At 43.3% G+C, this 13,080-nt stretch overlaps 1 pseudogene; it reads left to right on the forward strand.

Annotated features, from left to right (window-relative positions):
• Positions 1–118: 118 nt before the first annotated feature.
• LOC126534459 (long-chain-fatty-acid--CoA ligase 4 pseudogene) lies at positions 119–3,784 on the forward strand (annotated as a pseudogene).
• The last annotated feature ends 9,296 nt before the right edge of the window (positions 3,785–13,080 follow it).

Here is a 13,080-nt window from a genome sequence, read left to right on the forward strand (position 1 = left end):
GTAAAATCAGTCTCATTGAGAAACACTTGAAGTTAGACGAGTTACGCGAATTCCAACCATCTAGCTTGCCTTATTGTATATATGCAGTCCAACATTTCGGAGTTTTGAATTCTTCATAATGGGTGACTTCGGGGTAACTTGAGCTACTGCATGTTGTCAAAGTCACTCTTGATGAAGATGTCGGAATAACTCTGATACGTTGGGCTTACTGTAAACTGGTTGGTGCTTGTGTCATTAATGTGAATTTACATCGCATATACATAGGCCGAGGAAAACATTTCACGTTGCAAACCGCGCTACTTTCTTTTTCAAGTTCATTTAATTATTTGATGGACCAGTGCTCCCCAAGGAACAGCTTGTAAGAGGCTACATAAACTGCGCTATTCCACTTCCTAAACTCTACGAGCCCGATCGAAGGCCACTGTCCTGCTCCCCTCCTTCCCAGAGATATGCTGGCAGATTGCGCTGAGCATGCAACGATCGAGCTCCCTTCCCCTGACTGTAAGCGGTACTTCTAAATCTTCAAAAAGATGCTAGTTGACCGAGTCACTCTTTACTGTTGCGGACTCTGTCGTTGAGGTTTACTTTTTTTCCTCGCTTCCCCTCATACGCGAACCGCCCAGGTATAACATGAAGTTGCCCTCAAATCTGTAAATATATATTATATATATTATATATTATTATATATATATATATATATATATATATATATATATATATATATATATAGTAACGCTAACAGAATGCTAGGTTACTTACGACGCAACTTTTCCAAAGCACCTTCCTCCTTAAAATTAATCCTCTATAAAACTCTAATACCACCTAAACTTGAGTATGCTGCTTCAATCTGGGATCCAGGTCAAGTAAACCTAATACACTCACTGGAAATGGTTCAGAATAACTCTACTCGTTTCATTCTTTCTAACTATAATAGAACCACGAGTATCAGTGCCATGAAATCTAGTCTTAACCTACCGTCCTTGTCATCACGTAGAAAATTGTTCCGTTTGTGCCTTTTTCATAAATTATTTCATCACCCGCTGCTACACAACAAACTTATTTCTCCGCCTCCGTATGTATCACCCAGACTAGACCGCATTCATAAGGTCAGCATTTCATTTTGCAGATCAAACGCTTTTTTGCAGTCATTTGTACCACGCACTTCCAATGAGTGGAATCACCTCCCCGCCTCGATAGCCACTATCGCAGATCACCAATTATTCAAGAATGCCATAGCTAGCACTGTATAACTAGGAACCTATTTTTTCATACTCTTCAACCTGTACTCACAAATGCCTTAGCTAACATTGTATATCTAGGTGCCATTTGTTAAATAGTTTTGTTTATACATACTTATATACATAATTTTCTGCACAAGTAACTCCTGTTTGTTGAATTTACCCGTTTTGCTTGTAACCACTCCCCTCTATAATGCCGTAATGGCCCTGAGGGTATGATAAATAAATAAATAAATAAATAGCTGCACTGACTTTCTTAACCGAGGTTTATGCTTCAAACAATGTGACTTGAAAGCTGAAGTGTTAGCGTGGAAAGTGTCGAGCAAAGAGCTAATCGTGCTCGAAATTATTTGTGTTCTCTTCGCTGCGTTTCCCATTCCCTGACATCCATTGCTTCACTATAGACTGTCGGGTTATCTGCTCTAAAAATCGCAACCCCTGCCTAGAACGACTTCCCATCAGTTAGCCCCGTTTGCTCTCTAATGCATCCCGCCGTTTCCTGTCTCTTAACGTTATGATGACGATATTTTATTGCATTGCTCGGTAACCGTTCCTTAGCCTCTTGTCAACCGTAGTGTTGTTTTATGTTATGAAGTGTTATCCTAGGTACTATGAACGGCTGTGATCGTTTGCGTGTGCTCTGTGTCTATGCCCACATTATCCTTCATTCTCTCCCACTCCCGTAGCCCAGTCCAGTGCAGCAAACCGGATCTTTTATTTCAAATAATTGCCATGCTTTTCTGTTTTCTTTCGACTCTCTCTCTCTTTAATTGTAGAGCGACAGTGTTCGTGCTTAACTGATCGTCCGATGCCCCTCTTGTTCACAGTAGGACTTATCTAATTCGCTGAAATTTCACGAACCTTCTCGCAGGTTATTGCATTCTCAAGCCTCGAGGAAAGGGGTGCCAACCGCGAACTCGAGGAGTGCTCGCCCTCGCCGGACGACGTCGCGATCGTCATGTTCACCAGCGGCTCGTCGGGCACGCCCAAGGGCGTCATAGTGTCGCACAGGAACCTCGTCTCAGCCATGAACGACTTCGTCAGCATGTGCGACCAGTATGGGGCGTACACTAGTGACGACGTCTATCTCGCCTACCTGCCCATGGCTCACATGCTCGAGCTGGCGACCGAGATGCTTCTCTTGGGTGCCGGTGCGCGCATCGGCTACTCGTTCCCGCTGACCATCACCGACTCCAGCGCCGTGGCCAAGGGTTGCCAAAGAGACGTGACCCTTTTGCAGCCTATTATACTTGTCTACCTGCCTCTCATAGCAGACCGCCTTCGCAAGGGCGTCAACGAGGTCGCCACGTCGAAGGGGCCCCTTTTTCAAGGCCCTGTTTGACTACGCCGCCCAGTATAAGAACTTCCGGCTCGACATCGGCTTCGACACCCCGTTCCTAAACCAGCTAGTCTTCAAGCACGAGCGCCTATTGTTGGGTCCCAACCTGAAGGTTTCCGCCTGCGGCTCGGCCCCCTGTCAAGCTACACGCGCCAGTTCGTGAGGACCTGCATGGACTGTCGCGTCGTCGAGTGCTACGGCATGACTGAAACCTGCGCCGTGGCGAGTACCACGACGCAGACAACACCAGGGCAGACCACGTGGGTCCGCCACTTCCCTGCTGCTACATGAAGCTAGTCGACTGGGACGAAGGCAACTACCGGACGACGGACAAGCTCAACTCTCGCGGCGAGATCGTCGTCGGTGGCCCCTGCGTCGCCAAGGGCTACTTCAAGAACGATGAGCTCATGAAGGAGTCATTCAAGGAAGAAGGCGGCATCCGCTGGTTCTACCCTGGAGGCATCGCAGAGATCTTCCCCGACGGAACGCTCAGGATCGTGGATCGCAAGAAGGACCTGGTCAAGCTGCAGTTCGGCGAGTACATCTCGCTGGGTCGCGTCGAGTCGGTGCTGAAGACATGCCCGCTCGTCGACAACTTGTTCGTGTACGGCAACTCACTGCATACATACCTCGTGGCGTTCGTGACTCCCAACTACCAACATCTCCAGCTCATTGCGCGAGATCTTGGCAGGGGCGAAGAAGTGTCCAACGTCTGCTGAGAGAACTGTGTCAGGACACCGAGGTAGCCAAGGCCGCCGAGGAGGAGATTCTGGCGTACGCACACTTAAGCGACCTGTTGAAGACAGAGGTTCCGGCAAGGTTGAAACTGTGCGCCGAAGAATGGACGCCGGACTCGGGGCTTGTGACAGCCACGTATAAGATTCGTAGGAAGCCCCTGCAAAGCTTCTACCAGCAGGACATCGATGCGATGTACCGGTCATCGGAGCAGAGCAGACTACGTCGTGCGTGAGATTGTGCGAGCATGCACATACGATTCGGAAGACCATGTGGTGCGCGTGTCTGTGATGTTGAAAAGCTGAAAACGGACAGAAAACAGCAGATACCAGGCAGGGACGTTCTCATCGTCGCATAAAGAGTGCTACAAGGGTTAACGTGTATACTTCCCAGGAGATGTATAACATTACCGTATTTTCTTTTCTTCATGAAACCAAAAATGTGGACTGAATAAAGAGCCCCACTCACTAAAGTTGGTGCATCGAGACATCGTCTTTGTGTGTGTGTGTGTGTGTGTGTGTGTGTATTTGCGTGTGTGAAGTCATTACGGAAGCATGAGGCAATGCTGAGCGATCAGTTGCCAGTACTTTAATACGCATGTCCCCTTCGCACCGCTCTGGTATTAGCCAGTTTTAGTTGGACGTCCGCAACAGTTCTTCTTTTGGCCCGTCTTTTAATCGAGCTACCGTACACCCTTTGAAGACGCATTACCAACAAGCCCGCATTGCAAACCTTTGTCCTGCAGTGGAAATAAAAATGTGATAATGATGAACATATTTTGATTAGAAATAAATATTATTAATTGTATGAAACAACGATCACACTGTGAGGCGCGCTTTAATAAGGTCCCGTAACGTGCCTCTGCGGAAATAGGAGACCTCATTGCCCAGTGACGTATCACGTGTCGAACCACGTCACGGATGTGTAAATTAAAATACTTCAAGTGTATATTACGATTCGGCGGCACTAGGCAATGTAATTCATCTGCAGACTGAACGGGGAGAACGTGGGGCATGATAACGGCCTATCTGCACAAGCTACTGGTTCACGAATACAAGGCGGTGGTTGTGCCGTTCAGGTAGCCGGGTGGGTAACATGTTCAGTTCGTAAACCGTACGTAACGACCATGACTCGAACCACGGTACCTACACCACTGAAGAAATAAAAAAACTACGGGGGCACCGTGGCTGTAAGTGTCGCTAAAGGGCCAAGGTGGGCGCTACGCGTAGATTGAGTATTAGCACCGGCGTCTGCATCGTTAATGTGCGCATTAACTGCGGTGCCGAAATCAGCACTGGGACTTAGGTGGCTCCGAGTGATTACGCGGACCCGGCTGTACTCTCAGCCACCGCAGTGTCGTGGATGAGAAGAAGCTCTATGCCTTTGTGCACACTGTGTCCTCTCCCTATCTCTCGGGTATCCTGAGGGTGGATGCCATGTTGCCTTTGGCGCCATGGCGCTGAGCGGTGCAAGCGTTAGCGCCACTACAAAGGGAATAAACAAAACCTTTGGTGGCCGTTAAAATGTGCAGGGAGGCCGTTCGTACGTATGTATACCAATCTCGATATGCGATTTTCGCACCTCGCAAATCGCCCCCTCCCGCTTAATACTGCCCGGAGGTCCTGGCTATAAGCTTACCGTTTTTTAAACATTCCTTTAGAAAATCATTCTGTGCTTATACGGTTACTTTTCAAGCGATGTAAGTGAAGAATAAGCGCTTTCGAAAGAACTTATTGGACCTGGCTGAGACATTATTTTATAGGTTTACGTTTTTTTTTCAATTTTTCAAGAAAATCATTCGAGGCCTATTTGTTTATTTATCGGGTAAATCGGCCTCAGCACGTGCATGGGGAGTGATGCACGCGAAGAACCAGCGCTTTCGAGACAAATTATTGAACCTGGCTGAGACATTATTTTTCTTGGGCTATAGGCTTACCGTTTTTTGTATTTTTCAAGAAAATTAATCGAGGCCTATTTGTTTATTTATCGGGTAAATCGGCATCAGCACGTGTATGGGGAGCGATTTACGCGAAGAACGAACGCTTTCGAGACAAATTATTCAACCTGGCTGAGACATTATTTTTCTTGGGCTATGGGCTTACCGTTTTTTCAATTTTTGAAGAAAATTAATCGAGGCCTATTTGTTTATTTATCGGGTAAATCGGCATCAGCACGTGCGTGGGGAGCGATTTACGCGAAGAACCAGCGCTTTCGAGACAAATTATTCAACCTGGCTGAGACATTATTTTTCTTGGGCTATAGGCTTACCGTTTTTTCAATTTTTCAAGAAAATCATTTGAGGCCTATTTGTTTATTTATCGGGTAAATCGGCATCTGCACGTGCGTGGGGAGCGATTTACGCGAAGAAAGAGCGCTTTCGAGACAAATTATTGAACCTTTCTGAGAGATAATTTTTCTTGGGCTATAGGCTTACCGTTTTTTCAATTTTTCAAGAAAATTAATCGAGGCCTATTTGTTTATTTATCGGTTAAATCAGCATCTGCACGTGCGTGGGGAGCGATTTACGCGAAGAAAGAGCGCTTTCGAGACAAATTATTGAACCTGGCTGAGACATTATTTTTCTTGGGCTATAGGCTTACCGTTTTTTCAATTTTTCAAGAAACTTAATCGAGGCGTATTTGTTTATTTATCGGGTAAATCGGCATCAGCACGTGCGTGGGGAGCGATTTACGCGAAGAAAGAGCGCTTTCGAGACAAATTATTGAACCTGGCTGAGACATTATTTTTCTTGGGCTATAGGCTTACCGTTTTTTCAATTTTTCAAGAAACTTAATCGAGGCCTATTTGTTTATTTATCGGGTAAATCGGCATCAGCACGTGTGTGGGGAGCGATTTACGCGAAGAACGAGCGCTTTCGAGACAAATTATTCAACCTGGCTGAGACATTATTTTTCTTGGGCTATAGGCTTACCGTTTTTTCAATTTTTCAAGAAACTTAATCGAGGCGTATTTGTTTACTTATCGGGTAAATCGGCATCAGCATGTGCGTGGGGAGCGATTTACGCGAAGAACGAGCGCTTTCGAGAAAAATTATTCAACCTGGCTGAGACATTATTTTTCTTGGGCTATAGGCTCACCGTTTTTTCAATTTTTCAAGAAAATTATTCGAGGCCTATTTGTTTATTTATCGGGTAAATCGGCATCAGCACGTGTGTGGGGAGCGATTTACGCGAAGAACGAGCGCTTGCGAGAGAAATTATTGAACCTGGCTGAGACATTATTTTTCTTGGGCTATAGGCTTGCCGTGTTTTCAATTTTTCAAGAAACATAATCGAGGCCTATTTGTTTATTTATCGGGTAAATCGGCATCAGCACGTGTGTGGGGAGCGATTTACGCGAAGAACGAGTGCTTTCGAGACAAATCATTGAACCTGGCTGAGACATTATTTTTCTTGGGCTATAGGCTTACCGTTTTTTCAAGTTTTCAAGAAACTTAATCGAGGCCTATTTGTTTATTTATCGGGTAAATCGGCATGAGCATGTGCGTTGGGAGCGATTTACGCGAAGAAGGAGCGCTTTCCAGACAAATTATTCAACCTGGCTGAGACATTATTTTTCTTGGGCAATAGGCTCACCGTTTTTTCAATTTTTCAAGAAAATTAATCGAGGCCTATTTGTTTATTTATCGGGTAAATCGGCATCTGCACGTGCGTGGGGAGCGATTTAGGCGAAGAGCGCTTTCGAGACAAATTATTGAACCTGGCTGAGACATTATTTTTCTTGGGCTATCGCTTACCGTTTTTTCAATTTTTCAAGAAAATTATTCGAGACCTATTTGTTTATTTATCGGTTAAATCGGCATCTGCACGTGCGTGGGGAGCGATTTACGCGAAGAAAGAGCGCTTTCAAGACAAATTATTGAACCTGGCTGAGACATTATTTTTCTTGGGCTATAGGCTTACCGTTTTTTCAATTTTTCAAGAAAATTAATTGAGGCCTATTTGTCTATTTATCGGGTAAATCGGCATCTGCACGTGCGTGTGGAGCGATTTACGCGAAGAACGAGCGCTTTCGAGACAAATTATTCAACCTGGCTGAGACATTATTTTTCTTAGGCTATAGGCTTACCGTTTTTTCAATTTTTCAAGAAAATAATCGAGGCCTATTTGTTTATTTGTCGGTTAAATCGGCATCTGCACGTGCGTGGGGAGCGATTTACGCGAAGAAAGAGCGCTTTCGAGACAAATTATTGAACCCGGCTGAGACATTATTTTTCTTGGGCTATAGGCTTACCATTTTTTCAATTTTTCAAGAAAATTAATTGAGGCCTATTTGTTCATTTATCGGGTAAATCGGCATCTGCACGTGCGTGGGGAGCGATTTACGCGAAGAACGAGCGCTTTCGAGACAAATTATTCAACCTGGCTGAGACATTATTTTTCTTGGGCTATAGGCTTACCGTTTTTTCAATTTTTCAAGAAAATTAATTGAGGCCTATTTGTCTATTTATCGGGTAAATCGGCATCTGCACGTGCGTGGGGAGCGATTTACGCGAAGAACGAGCGCTTTCGAGACAAATTATTCAACCTGGCTGAGACATTATTTTTCTTGGGCTATAGGCTTACCGTTTTTTCAATTTTTCAAGAAAATTAATCGAGGCCTATTTGTTTATTTGTCGGTTAAATCGGCATCTGCACGTGCGTGGGGAGCGATTTACGCGAAGAAAGAGCGCTTTCGAGACAAATTATTGAACCTGGCTGAGACATTATTTTTCTTGGGCTATAGGCTTACCATTTTTTCAATTTTTCAAGAAAATTAATTGAGGCCTATTTGTTCATTTATCGGGTAAATCGGCATCTGCACGTGCGTGGGGAGCGATTTACGCGAAGAAAGAGCGCTTTCGAGACAAATTATTGAACCTTTCTGAGAGATAATTTTTCTTGGGCTATAGGCTTACCGTTTTTTCAATTTTTCAAGAAAATTAATCGAGGCCTATTTGTTTCTTTATCGGTTAAATCAGCATCTGCACGTGCGTGGGGAGCGATTTACGCGAAGAAAGAGCGCTTTCGAGACAAATTATTGAACCTGGCTGAGACATTATTTTTCTTGGGCTATAGGCTTACCGTTTTTTCAATTTTTCAAGAAACTTAATCGAGGCGTATTTGTTTATTTATCGGGTAAATCGGCATCAGCACGTGCGTGGGGAGCGATTTACGCGAAGAAAGAGCGCTTTCGAGACAAATTATTGAACCTGGCTGAGACATTATTTTTCTTGGGCAATAGGCTTACCGTTTTTTCAATTTTTCAAGAAACTTAATCGAGGCCTATTTGTTTATTTATCGGGTAAATCGGCATCAGCACGTGTGTGGGGAGCGATTTACGCGAAGAACGAGCGCTTTCGAGACAAATTATTCAACCTGGCTGAGACATTATTTTTCTTGGGCTATAGGCTTACCGTTTTTTCAATTTTTCAAGAAACTTAATCGAGGCGTATTTGTTTACTTATCGGGTAAATCGGCATCAGCATGTGCGTGGGGAGCGATTTACGCGAAGAACGAGCGCTTTCGAGAAAAATTATTCAACCTGGCTGAGACATTATTTTTCTTGGGCTATAGGCTCACCGTTTTTTCAATTTTTCAAGAAAATTATTCGAGGCCTATTTGTTTATTTATCGGGTAAATCGGCATCAGCACGTGTGTGGGGAGCGATTTACGCGAAGAACGAGCGCTTGCGAGAGAAATTATTGAACCTGGCTGAGACATTATTTTTCTTGGGCTATAGGCTTGCCGTGTTTTCAATTTTTCAAGAAACATAATCGAGGCCTATTTGTTTATTTATCGGGTAAATCGGCATCAGCACGTGTGTGGGGAGCGATTTACGCGAAGAACGAGCGCTTTCGAGACAAATTATTGAACCTGGCTGAGACATTATTTTTCTTGGGCTATAGGCTTACCGTTTTTTCAATTTTTCAAGAAACTTAATCGAGGCCTATTTGTTTATTTATCGGGTAAATCGGCATGAGCATGTGCGTTGGGAGCGATTTACGCGAACAAGGAGCGCTTTCCAGACAAATTATTCAACCTGGCTGAGACATTATTTTTCTTGGGCAATAGGCTCACCGTTTTTTCAATTTTTCAAGAAAATTAATCGAGGCCTATTTGTTTATTTATCGGGTAAATCGGCATCTGCACGTGCGTGGGGAGCAATTTAGGCGAAGAAAGAGCGCTTTCGAGACAAATTATTGAACCTGGCTGAGACATTATTTTTCTTGGGCTATAAGGCTTACCGTTTTTTCAATTTTTCAAGAAAATTATTCGAGACCTATTTGTTTATTTATCGGTTAAATCGGCATCTGCACGTGCGTGGGGAGCGATTTACGCGAAGAAAGAGCGCTTTCAAGACAAATTATTGAACCTGGCTGAGACATTATTTTTCTTGGGCTATAGGCTTACCGTTTTTTCAATTTTTCAAGAAAATTAATTGAGGCCTATTTGTCTATTTATCGGGTAAATCGGCATCTGCACGTGCGTGGGGAGCGATTTACGCGAAGAACGAGCGCTTTCGAGACAAATTATTCAACCTGGCTGAGACATTATTTTTCTTGGGCTATAGGCTTACCGTTTTTTCAATTTTTCAAGAAAATTAATCGAGGCCTATTTGTTTATTTGTCGGTTAAATCGGCATCTGCACGTGCGTGGGGCGCGATTTACGCGAAGAAAGAGCGCTTTCGTGACAAATTATTGAACCCGGCTGAGACATTATTTTTCTTGGGCTATAGGCTTACCATTTTTTCAATTTTTCAAGAAAATTAATTGAGGCCTATTTGTTCATTTATCGGGTAAATCGGCATCTGCACGTGCGTGGGGAGCGATTTACGCGAAGAACGAGCGCTTTCGAGACAAATTATTCAACCTGGCTGAGACATTATTTTTCTTGGGCTATAGGCTTACCGTTTTTTCAATTTTTCAAGAAAATTAATTGAGGCCTATTTGTCTATTTATCGGGTAAATCGGCATCTGCACGTGCGTGGGGAGCGATTTACGCGAAGAACGAGCGCTTTCGAGACAAATTATTCAACCTGGCTGAGACATTATTTTTCTTGGGCTATAGGCTTACCGTTTTTTCAATTTTTCAAGAAAATTAATCGAGGCCTATTTGTTTATTTGTCGGTTAAATCGGCATCTGCACGTGCGTGGGGAGCGATTTACGCGAAGAAAGAGCGCTTTCGAGACAAATTATTGAACCTGGCTGAGACATTATTTTTCTTGGGCTATAGGCTTACCATTTTTTCAATTTTTCAAGAAAATTAATTGAGGCCTATTTGTTCATTTATCGGGTAAATCGGCATCTGCACGTGCGTGGGGAGCGATTTACGCGAAGAAAGAGCGCTTTCGAGACAAATTATTGAACCTTTCTGAGAGATAATTTTTCTTGGGCTATAGGCTTACCGTTTTTTCAATTTTTCAAGAAAATTAATCGAGGCCTATTTGTTTATTTATCGGTTAAATCAGCATCTGCACGTGCGTGGGGAGCGATTTACGCGAAGAAGGAGCGCTTTCCAGACAAATTATTCAACCTGGCTGAGACATTATTTTTCTTGGGCAATAGGCTCACCGTTTTTTCAATTTTTCAAGAAAATTAATCGAGGCCTATTTGTTTATTTATCGGGTAAATCGGCATCTGCACGTGCGTGGGGAGCGATTTAGGCGAAGAGCGCTTTCGAGACAAATTATTGAACCTGGCTGAGACATTATTTTTCTTGGGCTATCGCTTACCGTTTTTTCAATTTTTCAAGAAAATTATTCGAGACCTATTTGTTTATTTATCGGTTAAATCGGCATCTGCACGTGCGTGGGGAGCGATTTACGCGAAGAAAGAGCGCTTTCAAGACAAATTATTGAACCTGGCTGAGACATTATTTTTCTTGGGCTATAGGCTTACCGTTTTTTCAATTTTTCAAGAAAATTAATTGAGGCCTATTTGTCTATTTATCGGGTAAATCGGCATCTGCACGTGCGTGTGGAGCGATTTACGCGAAGAACGAGCGCTTTCGAGACAAATTATTCAACCTGGCTGAGACATTATTTTTCTTAGGCTATAGGCTTACCGTTTTTTCAATTTTTCAAGAAAATAATCGAGGCCTATTTGTTTATTTGTCGGTTAAATCGGCATCTGCACGTGCGTGGGGAGCGATTTACGCGAAGAAAGAGCGCTTTCGAGACAAATTATTGAACCCGGCTGAGACATTATTTTTCTTGGGCTATAGGCTTACCATTTTTTCAATTTTTCAAGAAAATTAATTGAGGCCTATTTGTTCATTTATCGGGTAAATCGGCATCTGCACGTGCGTGGGGAGCGATTTACGCGAAGAACGAGCGCTTTCGAGACAAATTATTCAACCTGGCTGAGACATTATTTTTCTTGGGCTATAGGCTTACCGTTTTTTCAATTTTTCAAGAAAATTAATTGAGGCCTATTTGTCTATTTATCGGGTAAATCGGCATCTGCACGTGCGTGGGGAGCGATTTACGCGAAGAACGAGCGCTTTCGAGACAAATTATTCAACCTGGCTGAGACATTATTTTTCTTGGGCTATAGGCTTACCGTTTTTTCAATTTTTCAAGAAAATTAATCGAGGCCTATTTGTTTATTTGTCGGTTAAATCGGCATCTGCACGTGCGTGGGGAGCGATTTACGCGAAGAAAGAGCGCTTTCGAGACAAATTATTGAACCTGGCTGAGACATTATTTTTCTTGGGCTATAGGCTTACCATTTTTTCAATTTTTCAAGAAAATTAATTGAGGCCTATTTGTTCATTTATCGGGTAAATCGGCATCTGCACGTGCGTGGGGAGCGATTTACGCGAAGAAAGAGCGCTTTCGAGACAAATTATTGAACCTTTCTGAGAGATAATTTTTCTTGGGCTATAGGCTTACCGTTTTTTCAATTTTTCAAGAAAATTAATCGAGGCCTATTTGTTTCTTTATCGGTTAAATCAGCATCTGCACGTGCGTGGGGAGCGATTTACGCGAAGAAAGAGCGCTTTCGAGACAAATTATTGAACCTGGCTGAGACATTATTTTTCTTGGGCTATAGGCTTACCGTTTTTTCAATTTTTCAAGAAACTTAATCGAGGCGTATTTGTTTATTTATCGGGTAAATCGGCATCAGCACGTGCGTGGGGAGCGATTTACGCGAAGAAAGAGCGCTTTCGAGACAAATTATTGAACCTGGCTGAGACATTATTTTTCTTGGGCAATAGGCTTACCGTTTTTTCAATTTTTCAAGAAACTTAATCGAGGCCTATTTGTTTATTTATCGGGTAAATCGGCATCAGCACGTGTGTGGGGAGCGATTTACGCGAAGAACGAGCGCTTTCGAGACAAATTATTCAACCTGGCTGAGACATTATTTTTCTTGGGCTATAGGCTTACCGTTTTTTCAATTTTTCAAGAAACTTAATCGAGGCGTATTTGTTTACTTATCGGGTAAATCGGCATCAGCATGTGCGTGGGGAGCGATTTACGCGAAGAACGAGCGCTTTCGAGAAAAATTATTCAACCTGGCTGAGACATTATTTTTCTTGGGCTATAGGCTCACCGTTTTTTCAATTTTTCAAGAAAATTATTCGAGGCCTATTTGTTTATTTATCGGGTAAATCGGCATCAGCACGTGTGTGGGGAGCGATTTACGCGAAGAACGAGCGCTTGCGAGAGAAATTATTGAACCTGGCTGAGACATTATTTTTCTTGGGCTATAGGCTTGCCGTGTTTTCAATTTTTCAAGAAACATAATCGAGGCCTATTT

Source organism: Dermacentor andersoni, chromosome 7 (genome assembly GCF_023375885.2).
Source record: "Dermacentor andersoni chromosome 7, qqDerAnde1_hic_scaffold, whole genome shotgun sequence".
NCBI lineage: Eukaryota > Metazoa > Arthropoda > Arachnida > Ixodida > Ixodidae > Dermacentor > Dermacentor andersoni.